The sequence below is a fragment of the Hylaeus anthracinus genome, unplaced genomic scaffold (assembly GCF_026225885.1).
Source record: "Hylaeus anthracinus isolate JK02 unplaced genomic scaffold, UHH_iyHylAnth1.0_haploid 11981, whole genome shotgun sequence".
NCBI lineage: Eukaryota > Metazoa > Arthropoda > Insecta > Hymenoptera > Colletidae > Hylaeus > Hylaeus anthracinus.
Genome location: NW_026534329.1, coordinates 2,578,716 through 2,592,240, shown reverse-complemented (window position 1 = coordinate 2,592,240; position 13,525 = coordinate 2,578,716). Strand labels below are relative to the sequence as shown.

Below are 13,525 nucleotides of genomic sequence, written 5' to 3'. Positions count from 1 at the left end.
AAACTTCCCGTTATCAAGCGTTTAAAGTTACAAAAGTTATTCGACTCTTTCTCGAGGATCAACTTGTACCTTTGTCCTGTCTTGCTTGCGAAACTTCCAAACGAGTATTTATTAATTACTATAAAGCGGCGCGTCTCTGTTCTGTCTATTAAAAGATTTTCAGCGCCGTTGAGAACTTGTTTCTCGAAAGTTTCAGCCATCAATATACCAAAACTGATATTCGAATGCAGGAGATTCTTGTGTCTAAGACAATTTGTTGGACATGCAATCTTAACGATTTTTGTGACACTTCCGTACCACATTTTTTATGAACATTTTGATAAAATCGCAGATTAGCCCATTGAATTTTAATCGCAATACTAGTTCAACGTTGACATCAATAACCATTAGCGTCATTATCTTTGTGTCAACTGAATTTACCATTGTTGTAAGTTCAGCCATTTAGCCACCATTGTAATCACGCGACTAGGTTGCAGGCTTCCGTGCAACCAGACAACGAGGTTGCATTATGAGATTCTGTTGCAGGTGTACACACACGTACATGCCCCGAGAAACGAGAACACACGAGCAGTTTGTTCCCTACATCCGCCTGTATTTTCACTTCCTACATCCAGGTTTTGTTCCTTTTTCATAATAAAAGGTACGACAGCATCCCGACGCGACTACCCTTTTTCTGCTACCTTCTTTTTTAGGACATCGTAGCCACCGAATCACCGAGTCACTCGCTTCAGGGGTAGTCAAGATTTTGTTCGAATAATAGATAACGAGGGCACAGTACACACACTGTTCTCGACTTAGCAGTTATTCAAATGAACTGGGTTCTGTAATTTCATGTGATCGTTCATTTGTGATGATTAATAATAAAATTCTTGTTTCGTTGTGTTGTGCAGAATATATAAAATATATACAAGGGAGCATTTGTATGGTTTTCTTTACACTGTAAGGAACCGAATTATTTTGGGGAATTCAAATGGATGAGAAAATTTTCCTTAAATAAATTCATGTACCGATAGATACGCGTTCACCTAATTTCATACTGCAAGTATTATTTCGTCCAATTTAGAGATACCTTCTTATCAAATATAAACTCCTAAAGAAAATACAAAAAGTACCGATGAAAATATTGAAATTCAGAAATTATCCGAGACTGCAAATGAATTTCTACTTATTTTCATTTTATAATTGTACTTTTTATTCAACGAATAACGAAGTTAAACGATTTGTCTGGCTTTAGATAGATCACCAGCCTTCAATCTCGATTCCGAGGCGTCAAGATGTTGGATTATCCTTTGTGGCGCTTTCCTTCCATCCCCCCTGGCGTGAAAGCTTACATCGGTTGGCTTACATCATTATTCTGTCCGGTTAATTTCTTTAAACTGCGAGGGGAGACGCTGATCGAAAAGCACGGCAGGTGAAGGGGCTGGTTGGCGGGGGAAACCTATGTGAAACGAGATTAGCCTATATCTGGTTACAGCCCTTTCGACGACGTACTACACGGAGAGGATGGAGGTTTTGCGTACGGCTTCCTATTATTGTGCGTTTCGGAGTCAAGCATCGAAAGAAACGCGTTTGTCCGATTGCGGCCAACAAGAAAGCCACAAAATTCCTGACTCGACTAATTGCAAAAATTAGCTGCTCCAAAATTGACCTCGTGTTGCGAAAAAAAATAAAATGGACTCATCGAAGTGATTAAATATGCCAATTTTTAAGAAAAATTCAAAGACACATTTAAATTTTGATACATATTTGTTTAATTATTTTATGATACATATTGAGTTAGATTTTTCTACTCCATGGCATATTCTGTGAATTGCAATAAAATATTGAAACTTTATTAAAATTTTATTAGTTTGCATAACGATCGCCTCAAAAAAGCAGTATACATCACAGGCTTTTATTTATTACAAATTCTGGCAGTTCCAGCAGTCTATCGATCAAAGCTTTGCGTTACATAAAAATCCATTAAACATGATAAACGACTTCCTTGACGGTTAATGAAGTTTCTTCTTTGTAGTTGTTTACCTCGGCCCGTAAATTAATAAACTGGAAGTTCGCACGACGTCCCAGAGTTTACAACGTTTAACGAGGGTTTGCAAAGCTTTCGTGAAAATCCAAAGGAAGTCAAGTTGGTACGAGTCTTGTTGATTTTTGGAAAATTCGCAGAAGCAAAGGTTTAAGGGCGGAGAATACAGGATAATCTTCCTCCTTGTTAATTTGCATCCCATCTACTTAATATTTCAACGTCGTTTAGATAGACGAGTACGTTACAGGGTACTTTGAATGAGCCTCGAAGCATCGGTGGAGACGATTCAATTAAGCTAAGAAATTTCGTGTCGTCCAAAGAAAAATGCCACGCCTTTTTCCGCGCGGCGAACACAGTATTTTGCAAGTTAAACGCAAAAAGGACTGGTGTTTTTCTTTCCTGGAATTAACGTCGGTACTGTGGAACAGTATTTCTCACTGGCCATTATTCGTTCCCGTCAGCTCATTATTCGCTTCTCCTTCGCCGCAAAAGAACAAGGAAAAAGGATCAGCCGAATCTTTTTAATCACTCCGAGAATTTTTGTTTTGTTTAGTCAATTCTTCCTGTTCCTTTCGTCGTAACATTATTTCGTACAGTAGCCAACATTAAAACGACTTCGTGACCACTTCCTGAGCAAGACGTGACCCTGAAATGGTCTCGAACTTAAAAATTCAGAGCCAAACAACGAATCAACATACTTATAATTGGTTTTCTCCAACACTCAGGTGTTTCTCGAGGGTTTTTATTATCGTCGCTGCCAGTTTCGAGGAACTTTTTAATTAAATTGCGGTACACAAAAGAGACTAACAATAGCCGCCAGGAAATTGCTTCCTCTATATATGAAATCCATTTTCAAACATTCCCGACTTTTTCTATACATGATAACAGCAGAAATAATGACGAATCCGGAACTTTGTTCAATAATCCTTGACGTAAGATGCTAGGTACAAAATTCGTTTATTAAAAAATGTACAGAGGATTCTTCAGCTTGATTTTTCAGAGCTTGAATCGCCACAAAGAAGAAATCCCCTCGTTCAAATTACCCTTCATGAAGCCGTGGCATATCGAAATTGCTAACTATCGAAAATCAGAAACGTACACGTCATTGCGCGTGACAATGTGGAAGGAAGTATTTCCTGGCACGATTTTCCAGAGTAAATCAGGATGGTATCGACGCGGACCATTCCTCCGCGAGAACGGAAGTCATCAGGCAGATCACGAAGTACGATATCCGGGTATTATGGGCAATATTCGAGGCCGGAGTAATAGATAACCGCGGGAGGCAATATTAGCAATCGATCAAAGAAACTTTACGTCCATATGGATTTCGCGTGCGCGGCAAAAACTCACATGTTAATAGCGGCCGTGCATTATTCGACGGAACAACGTGACCGAGCAATTTTTCTCCACTAGCAAAAACCTTGATAAGCGCTCGCGATTCGATTTCGACAACGTTTCCTTTTGCCAGCCCGGTTAACGCCGTCGTTTGGAAACTGTCAAACGTATTGCTGCACGGTCCGCGTCTTTTATGTAAGGAAACAAAAGAGTGGTTCGCGTGCTACGAGATTTCATACTATGAAATCCGTTACGAAAGGCCCGTGCAATTATTTCACCGCTGATAAAAAGAGACGGAGAAATACACTGTACAATAATTGTTTGAGCTCACCAAAGTTTCACTTTTCCCATTTTATCTTGCAATTTTTAATTTTTAAATTTTGAATTTAGATTTAGTATCAGCACCCCCAAAAAACCCTGTGTATCGAGTTTTATCCAAATCCAGTCACTCTTCCCATTTTGGTCAGCCGTATTAGATCCACCATTTTGAATTTATAAATGTTGAGTTTAGATTTGGAATCCGATACTATTCTATGGTATTCTTAATTATATTTGAATGAAGTCAACCAGTTGTTGCGTATGTATTTATATGAACGATTCGATGAAAAAGGAATTTTTTTATCGCTGCCGTGGCTCAATGTTCATCGATACATGGCAATTTAATTAATTTGCGCGGGTCGACCTTGTCGGTAGAGATGAACTTTTCCGTGGCACCGATTACACAATAATTTCATTAATTATCCCGTCACCATTAAGCCACTTCACGTGCATCGAGACAATTTTCGTTCCGCAGTATACGTAATCAGTAATTATCGTGAATACTACGTGCAATGAATCAATTATGCTCACGCGGTGCAGCAGATATAGTGGCAAGGATATCTCGAACGTTTTGTAAAATGGTCGAGCGATTATATAGAATATAAGATATGGTAATAGTCTTTCGTTAAAGTTTCAATTAGGCGAAGTTGAAGTTTCCACGTAAATTCTTTTCAAAATTAATTTTCAAGAGTTATAGGTCGATAGTTGAGTTTTATCGCGGGTAACGCAATTTACGTATAATGGATATTTAAGTGGCCGTGTAAAATGTAGTGGATTTACATAATTCTTATAAATCATCGAAATTGTGTGCCTCGTCTAACTGGTACGATGCAGCTAAATCGTATAAATAATGTAGGCAATATGACTGACGCGAGTCAGGCAACTCTTGTGTAGTGAAATATACATTATCATGTATCAAATGTGTCTCGTGCGACTCATAAAATTCATGTGAGTTATCTAATCCGGGAAATAACAGAAACCGTCTAAAAATTAATAACAAAGAACATTCTAACGAGAATCCATTCATGAATAATTCAGCATGCAGTCATTGCATACAATAATAAAATAATAAAAGTCTGTATCAAAGTTTGTCACATTTTCATCATTTATCACAAGAAAATAATGAAAATACGAACTTTCGTTATCGAAGTACTCGAGCGTAATACCTCATTGTACAGAGCTAGTCAACGGTTTTTACTTATACCTGATCGCGAGCAACGATCGACGGAGGAACAGCCGCTATAGTGATCCCAGCCGGAACACGCTGCCACGCCTATTGAACTTTTTTTTCGTAGAAATGTATCGTGTTGTTTTCATAGGAACTTTGCATTCATCGGTCTAACCAGTGCAAAGACTAGTTCCGACAGGTCGCATAATTTAAAAGTTCTTTCAACTCACGCTATTTTGCATGCTGTCTCGCTTAACGGACGATCGCGCCCCCGCTAACGAAGATTACGCTTTTTTTGCTCTTTCGCGATGCTATCGGCATTCTATTATTATATTCCAGTCGAAAGGGATTGTTAGTCTTCGGACAACATAAATAGAGTGGTTGAAACGCGAGTGCACGTAACGTCATACGCAGATAGTTTCATGAACATGATACGATAAGACTTTGCAATAATAGTCTTTTAATTTTTTAATGTTATTCCTTCTCAGAGTACAATTCAATTTTTTAACACTGACAATGTTACACAGAAAAATCATTGGCTCTTCGAATACAACAGTTTCTCTCTGGCCATGAGTTTTCGATTCCTCTAAGAAATTAGAATCTCGTGGAAATTTTTTGCAGCGCTCTTTTTGCACTACGAAAGTACGTAATCCCAACTATTGTCAACTGCCGAGATGAATAGTTATTGATTGCCTGTGCAGCGTACAATGAGCAATAGAATATCGCGCAGCTCGATTCAACGTCGCGACAAATATTATTTACAATATCGTGTAAATTGTACCAAAGTACAAACGCAAACGCATCGGGACTTCGCAATTTACGTTTCCCTTTGTGACCTCTCGCTAGGTTGTGTTTGTATAATTTCAGAACCCATTGGAACACCAAGCGTACGTGTTGCTCCCGATTCACGCGTTTTGTATGCGATAGAAACCTGCAAAGTTGTCCTGTACTACACCTTCGTTCCAATTGCGTTTGGCGACGACTTTAATGGCTTCGTTTTTCAGATTCTTTTCTGCGATTCGCGCTACTCGTCCGCGAAACGATATTGTTACACTCGCGATTCTAATTTAGATAAGTATGCTTCGTTGGACTTGGAATATTTCGGTAAATCAAGGGGTATTCCGACTGTCTAACATTGTATGGTAAATCTTTGCAGTCTCGAACACAAGAATTTATTCTAATATGTTTCGACTCTGAGATTTGGGTCATCCTCAATAGCTGTACGTATGGTAATTACATTTCATTCTTCTAATTAACGAAATTGAACTCAGAGCTCGGTACGCTCGGAGAAATATTTCACAAATTTTCACAATTAACAATGTACAATTTTGAAAATTTAACGGAGTCGATAAAAGACGATATTTTAACCGTAGCTATTATTAACTTCCTCGGGTCAAACCTTCAATAATAGGTGCTGGAAATTCATTATTAACGAGAATAGATACAATGGAACGGTCTCATTGCATGAAATGAACGTTAGCGACGGTTTCGTGATTGCAGCAATTGCTCATGTCGAATTTATACGGAACCGTTTCGATAATAAAGCGATCGTGTTAAACGATCGACCACATAGACGATTAATTTTATGTCAACGAAGTTAGGGAATCTAGGGGACCATAAAATTAGAATAATTACTTACGACCGTGTTTTTGCGCAAAGTCGATGTAACGAACAAGTATATGCGTGTACGTATTCAATAGAATCAAGTTTCCCAAGGGCTGCAAAAATTAGTTTAACTTAAACAGCGGCGAACGCCGAGCGCGATCCACGCTAATGAACACTTGTACGCGATATTACATTAACGTTACACAATAAAGTTAACGTTATTATTTATAAAGTAGTTACACCAGTAATTTTATTTGCGTTGCTATTCAAGGCGCTGCGAAGGGTCAGTAATTTTATTTACTTTATTAATTTAAAAATTGTATATTTCAGCGTCGATGACTAAGGATCGAAGAAATAATTTCGTCCTTTTCTTCTTTGCGAAGATTATATTACATTTTTAAATATTTCCTTGCTGATTTTCCTTTATATTAATTAATAATATTCGCAGCCAGAATTTGTGTAAATTACGTGATTTTTACTTTCTCTCAAAACATGAAGTGTAATTTAGTTTTACCTGAATTGGGCAAAAATGGCACGTGTTGAAATGAGGAAATGTTAAACAGAATGATTTTGGGTGTCATATTATTAATGGCTACGAACTGTCTATAATTTAAACGACATAAACGGCAATGAATATTAAACTATTTTGCAACTCATCGATCGAGTTCAGTAAATGAAAAGCCGGAGCGAAACAACGCGCAATACGAATAATATAATTTCCTGAACAATATTATTATAATTATTACATAGGTAAACGCTGTATTGTGAAGGAAACAGAGCTTGAAATGTGCATCGACGAAATATACATACACCTTATTCATTATTTTCAATGGAAATCCAAAACAAATAATCCTTTTAACAACACTCCTCGGTTAATTTCGTTCCATATTTATTAGTTTCAATTCATTTATATGTACTCGTGCACTTTCAAAGTAAAATGACGTCAAATTTTCAATCAGGTTTTCGAAATGAAATATTTTGGTAGTTTCTTTACGAGATATTGAAAAAACAAAGCTGTGAATTTTCCATTTTTCCTTTTATTCACACATACTTGAACTCACCGTAAACAAAATTATGTAAAAACCAGCATCGTTATTTCGATTAACAAATTTAAATATGAATTATATTTCTACTATTCAATGTATGTGTAATAATCCCCGCCAAACAGATTTCCCTTCAAGTCAGCCACTTTTAAATACAAAAATTATTAGTTACACATAATTCTGATTTTCGCGCGTCCAAGGTTCAACCCCCTGGTGGTTCCGTGGTCCCTTTCGGGGGCGGGTTCACTCGCGGGGCACGCGAGATGCCCAAAGAGGGTTTTTAACATTCGTCGCGTGTTGCATACCGTCGTTCGCCTACGTGAAAGGCGAATTGCCGGTTCTGTCGGAAATATGCATACGCACGAAACGTAACGCACGCGACGGCGAACGGAGGGTCACCATGGGATCGAGAGTCGACCGTCGACGCACACATCGTTGAAATTTCACCGACCACCGATCGATACGAATTCACTGGATGCCGACGAATACGGGGGATGGAGGCGATCGAGCCGTGATCACGGTATTTCTTGTCCGCGTGCAACACGTCGTCCGAGTCGACAAATTACTTGCGGGTCGAATTCTCCGACGAATTTCGGGAAAATGTTTAGAATAGTCGACGGTGATCAAACCTCGGTCGAATCGACGAATTTGCGGTGGTCGACGGAGGTCTCGACTGGTGAATATTAGACGCTGAGATTATTGTTAGACCAGTGCTTCACAACAGGTGGGACACGCGGTACGGTAGTGTGCTGTGACCACAATGTGCGTGTGCCATGAGAGAATTTGGAATAAACCATGTCTGCTACGTAGTTATAGATTCATTCCGATATTAGAGTTCGATCTCTTACACTAGATCGCAAAAGAGACTGTTCTCTCGGAGGTGGAAGTAACGTGTCTCGCTTCTTTCTTTTTTGACGATAAAACCGGGCCGAATGAAGCGAAGTAAAATAAATACACGATCACAGAAAACGTACGTTGTAACTCATTCCCGCACATGGAAGAAGCTTAGACGGTGAATTCGTATCGTATTCGAGTCAGCACTTTCTCCGGGTCCTCGTTCGTTCCTCCAAAAGAATGAAAAATCCTGGACTTTAATCTAGAACTCCGAGCGGAACAAAAAGGGAAGAGTCCAGGCTACGGCAGCTGGAAACAGGAATTTAAGCAGCGGAGGATATCGATTGATTAGGCGATTCGTGTTCGGCGATCCGTGAACGATAAATCGTAACGCGATCATTTGGATGGAGCTTGTTAAGAAATTTCCAAAATTGTTTATTCTGGGCAAATACACGTCTTTTAAATTCAGATCTTGACACTAAGCCTACCCACAACCGGTCAAATGACCGTTTTCAAATTTGTGTATGCAGTTTTTATGTTCAACATATGAATTACACTGTATTATACGTGGCTGCCAAAAACTCGTGAAAATTGTCTCGAAATTGCTAAAATTGAAGTACCCTTTGAAGAGAATACTTCGACGCCTTGTGAAAAGCTTGACATGCTCGCAATAAACACATATCGAGGCTCCTACGCGAACCTCGAGCATCGAGAGCGACGCCTTCATAAAATCCTCGTTACCGTCGTTCGTTGCTCCTCCAGCGTGTCCGCTCCACTCGCGATTATCTGTTCAGATTGCCACGGAGGGAGGCGTTTTCGCAAGAAGAACGGCCAGTTTCCCGGGATGCGAAGAGAGAACAAAAAATCGACGTGCGCATAATTTCAGTCGAACACGTACATTGTTGTCCCTAGGACTGACCACCAATAAAGCTCACGTGCCGTTCCTTGCGTGTACCTGGGGGCTGCACTCGTGCACTCCCAACCCCTGGCATGCCGGAGTTCCATGCTTTCAGTCAGGGCTACACTTAACTCCTACACGAGCTCGCCTCCCATTCAGATAAAATGTGCAGTAAATAAACAGGCTTAAGCTATTATCCGCGACAAAGTGTATCGAATCGATGGCGAGCGACGGCTCGCTAAATCGAGCAAGTTTACGGCCCTCGGATCGACTATGCCGATGTAGAGTACGCTTGCTCTCCTCTCGGTGATTTCATTTTATTACTGGAAGGGATCCCGATGTTCTGGGGACAACAATTTTAATTAGGGATGATAGAATTTGGCGAGGGAAAAATTAAAACAGCTCGTGGGCTATAAGATCAGTGCAATGATTATTCACAGACCTTCTTTGGGAAGACCAAAGGCTTCATCGATGCTTATCCAAGGTTTAATGAAGAATGTAGTCTATGTAATACAGTCAGTTCCATAAATATTCGTATCCTCCATATCTATCGAAGAGATTTGTTTAAATTAAATGGTAGGTTTCATGTATCCAAGTGATGTATATATAAATATATACACGTATAAGCTACTTTATACAAATATTTGTATTGAAAAATTCATTTGGTAATATAAAAATTGTTATTTAATTTAGCGAAACTTCTTTGATAGACATAGAGAGTACGGATATTTACGGGATTGAGTGTATACAACATCCCTCTAGAAGATATTCCAAAGAAAACACGCGGAATCCTCGCGTTCCCTCAAGCTCGTCCCGATATGCCTCCCAATTCCGATTCCGCCAACGGATTACCGTTGTCATCTTTTTCCAATCGAGTTCAGCGCGATGCGTTCCAGTTTCAGCGGATAGGTCAAGAACGGTCCGGCTCGAAAGGGGATTCTCTGGTACGCGCGACGTAGGAGGCATTAACGTGGGAAACATTTCGACGATCCGTACGGCGCGTTGCGAATTCCACGTTGCTGATAAGGCTATGGCCGGAGTCATCAGATTAAATGATTCCAGCAGCGAATACGTTAGAGCGCCGAGAATAGTCGAGTTCCCCGGCGATATCGAACAGACAGGACTTTGCGGTTCAAAGGGCTCTCGAGTTCGGAATGGAGGGCGGGGAAGTGACCCAGAACCGAGCTGACGGCAGGTCTAACGCGAAAATAATGAGACCTGTAAACCGGAAGCTGCTCGATATCGGCGACAAGATCTCACGTGCGCGTATCATCTATCTTCTATGCTATCGCTGCGCGATGTACCGTTTTGGACATGCCCCCCCCCCCCCTCTCTGCCTGCGCTTACGATTCTACGTGTTTCTTGTTTCACCTGGCAACGATTCGTTTCTGCGTCTGTGTGCGACAGAGACAGGCAAAAAATTGGAATAAAATGTACCGGGAGATAGGCTCGTAGATTATTTTTCGATAAACAGTAAGTGTTTGTCGATTTATTTCCATAGTCTGTCTTGTTTTGAATTGTTACTGGTGTATATTTTTCACTGTAAAGCCATTATTTTCTCTGTTTTATTTATTTAGTTATTTATTTATATTGTTTGTGTAGTCTGAAATTTATAGGCGTCACGTGTTTCTCTTCAATGCAGAAATAGTAACGTCCTGCCAGATATGTAAATATCAGCTACCGTATGCTGATAAAAAGAACGGCTTCCTGCAGTTTTTCCAGCCAAAGTCCTGGCGACTTTCACTTCTTCAAGGCAATCTGTTCGATTTAATCTCCCAATCCTGAAGTTCGGAGTTTACATCGCTAGTTCGCTCGCGATATGAGCTCGAAATTAAAGCTAGCCACTTCATTCTCGGCGACTTCGCAGGATAACGCCGAATTCTCTTATCAGCCGTATATTCCCCGGAATTACACTTTACAAGCTTGTTTACATTCGTACGGGGGACCTGATAATTTTTACGTAACTGCATGCACAGTCACGCGTACATCGACGTCGCGCTCCTTCTTCGGTGTTTGCATAGAGCGTGCAGTAAGCTGCATGCTTAGACGAACACGCACACACACGCCTGCAATCCATAATCCCTCGTGTACGTGTTCAGCAAACAGTATCGCTGGCAGCTTTCGTCTATACGTAGACGGATACGGTTTATTTGCAAAGCTGTATGGGAGTTGACGCGAGAATATAATCGTTCATTGGCTGACCTTAGTTTCAGATTCGCGAGTAGGTAATTAAAAATTTGGATTTTTCTCTGTGTGAGGGCCTTGAGTTTTAAATTGTCGGGTCTTAGAGTTTTGGAGAAGCTGAAAATAAATAATTTATGGGGTTGTAGTAGGAAATATCATGTATCAAAATTAAGGGACGATAAGCTTCATGTTTCCAAATAAATTTATACTTGTAAATATATACACGGGTGAAGTTTATTCGTGTACGCATTTATAATGAAAAATTTGTCTCCGATAGATATAGACGGCACGAATATTTATGGGGCTGACTGTATGTATGTATATAGATGTGTAATCAAATAATTTGTACGAAAATTGTCTTATAAACGTAGAAATTAGCCGAATAAGCGGTCGAGATAATATCCATTAAGCTTTTGCACAGGACAGAACATACATTAGGAAATAAACATTATCTCGATAAAACCACAGCCGCATGTGAGAAACAAGACGGAAATATAACTACTTCCCACAGAAATACGTCGACGCGCGTGTCCTTTATAGCGATCGTTAAAACAGCACGAGGGGTCCCGCCATTAGAAAAATCTGGTTTACCTTAACTGGTCCAAATGGTGCTTCATAATTTTTTCCCGCCACCTTCTCTGAAATTCTACGCTGCAGCGAGAACATTATCGCTCGCCGCGAAATTTCACTTGCCGCTATCCCGTTCTCTCGTAACGATTCGACCCAGAGCGAGAAATACCAATTGCACCGTATTATTCTGTGATCATAATTTCTATTATCTGGAATCAAGATTCCACGAGTGGCCAGCCACTTTAAAACAGTCACACCTGAGTCTCGCGCGAGGTGCCCTTAGTAACCCCTTGACCAGACGAAGTCAACATATATATCAGAATCCAGTAATGAAATCAAGTAAGAAGCCATGTATAAAGCGAACAAAATTTTTTAATTCGTCAAATTAAATTCTGTTTTTACTTAGGAGCCTTGTATAAATCGAACAAAATTTTTGAATTCGTCAAATTAAATTTTGCTCGACTTAATGCTCCTCGAGTTGACGCTTCTCTCGTTTCATGTCATTTTTTTTTTGTTCAATTAATTTTATTTTATACGTACACTTTGTAAATTTCTCACTGTAAGTTTCCGTTTGAATTTCTGAAGGGCATAATCACCGTGATATACGACGCCAGAAACAACGGAGATTCGTGGGGAGGACATCCGAGAGCAAGGATCGAATGGAAATTGAATTAAAAGGGTCCTGTCGAACACGAGACGCGCGATATCGGCAGCTGAACTGGCAGAATCAACGAGCGTGAAGTTTTCAGGTCGATAGAGCGCGTAAGAGGGGTCCGAAGACATCGGTCAGAAAACCAAGATGTAAGAGGATGAAAGAGGAAACGGAAGAAAAGGAGTTGCACGGAGGTTGGTACGTCCTCGACAACGAGGGGTCGAGGGGGGACAATCGAATCAGCGGAATCAAGCTCCCACGGTCGAAAGGAGCGGGCAATCACGATCCACCGCGAATTTAAATGTTGCAAGTCCGAGAATTTGTGAGTGGAACGATCGTGCCTGGAAATCATGGCCAAGGGACGGGAAATCTAATGGCTGATTCCCACCAGCGCTCGAGGAATGCTCGCGTCTGAGAACGAAATTGAAAGATTGTTTTAAACGCGAGCATTCACATCGGAATATGGTGCGACAGACTTTCTGAAATGTGATTAAAATTCAAGGGATGAATTTGTCAATATTCTAGACAGACGTAACTGTTTACCTTTTCACCAAGAAACATTAATTTTTATAATACTTGAAGTGCTTCACATATTAATTTGAGTAGCAGAAGTATAAGTGGCATGAACTTTTAGGACGACCTAATATTTATTAATGCGTTCTAATTAATAACTTGTTTCCTAATCGTCGGTATAAGGATGCCAAAGGGTGAGCCGATGGGATCGAAGAACCGCTCAGGTCGCGTCCTCAATTTTCAAGGGATGGAGGAAATGTGACGTGCACGTGCTATCGCAAAATCCACCCACTAAACGAGAAATTTTAACCCTCCGCGTCGTTGACTCCTTACGAGTTCGCCAAGGCGATATCGATTTCGATATGCGATCGTTTATAGTGGT

At 40.2% G+C, this 13,525-nt stretch overlaps 1 protein-coding gene across 2 annotated transcripts in view; it reads right to left on the bottom strand.

Moving 5' to 3' along the window:
* Nucleotides 1-13,525, bottom strand: part of LOC128885399 (zwei Ig domain protein zig-8-like) — a 349,005-nt gene that overhangs the window by 167,057 nt on the left and 168,423 nt on the right. The gene's annotated exons all lie outside the window — the stretch shown is intronic.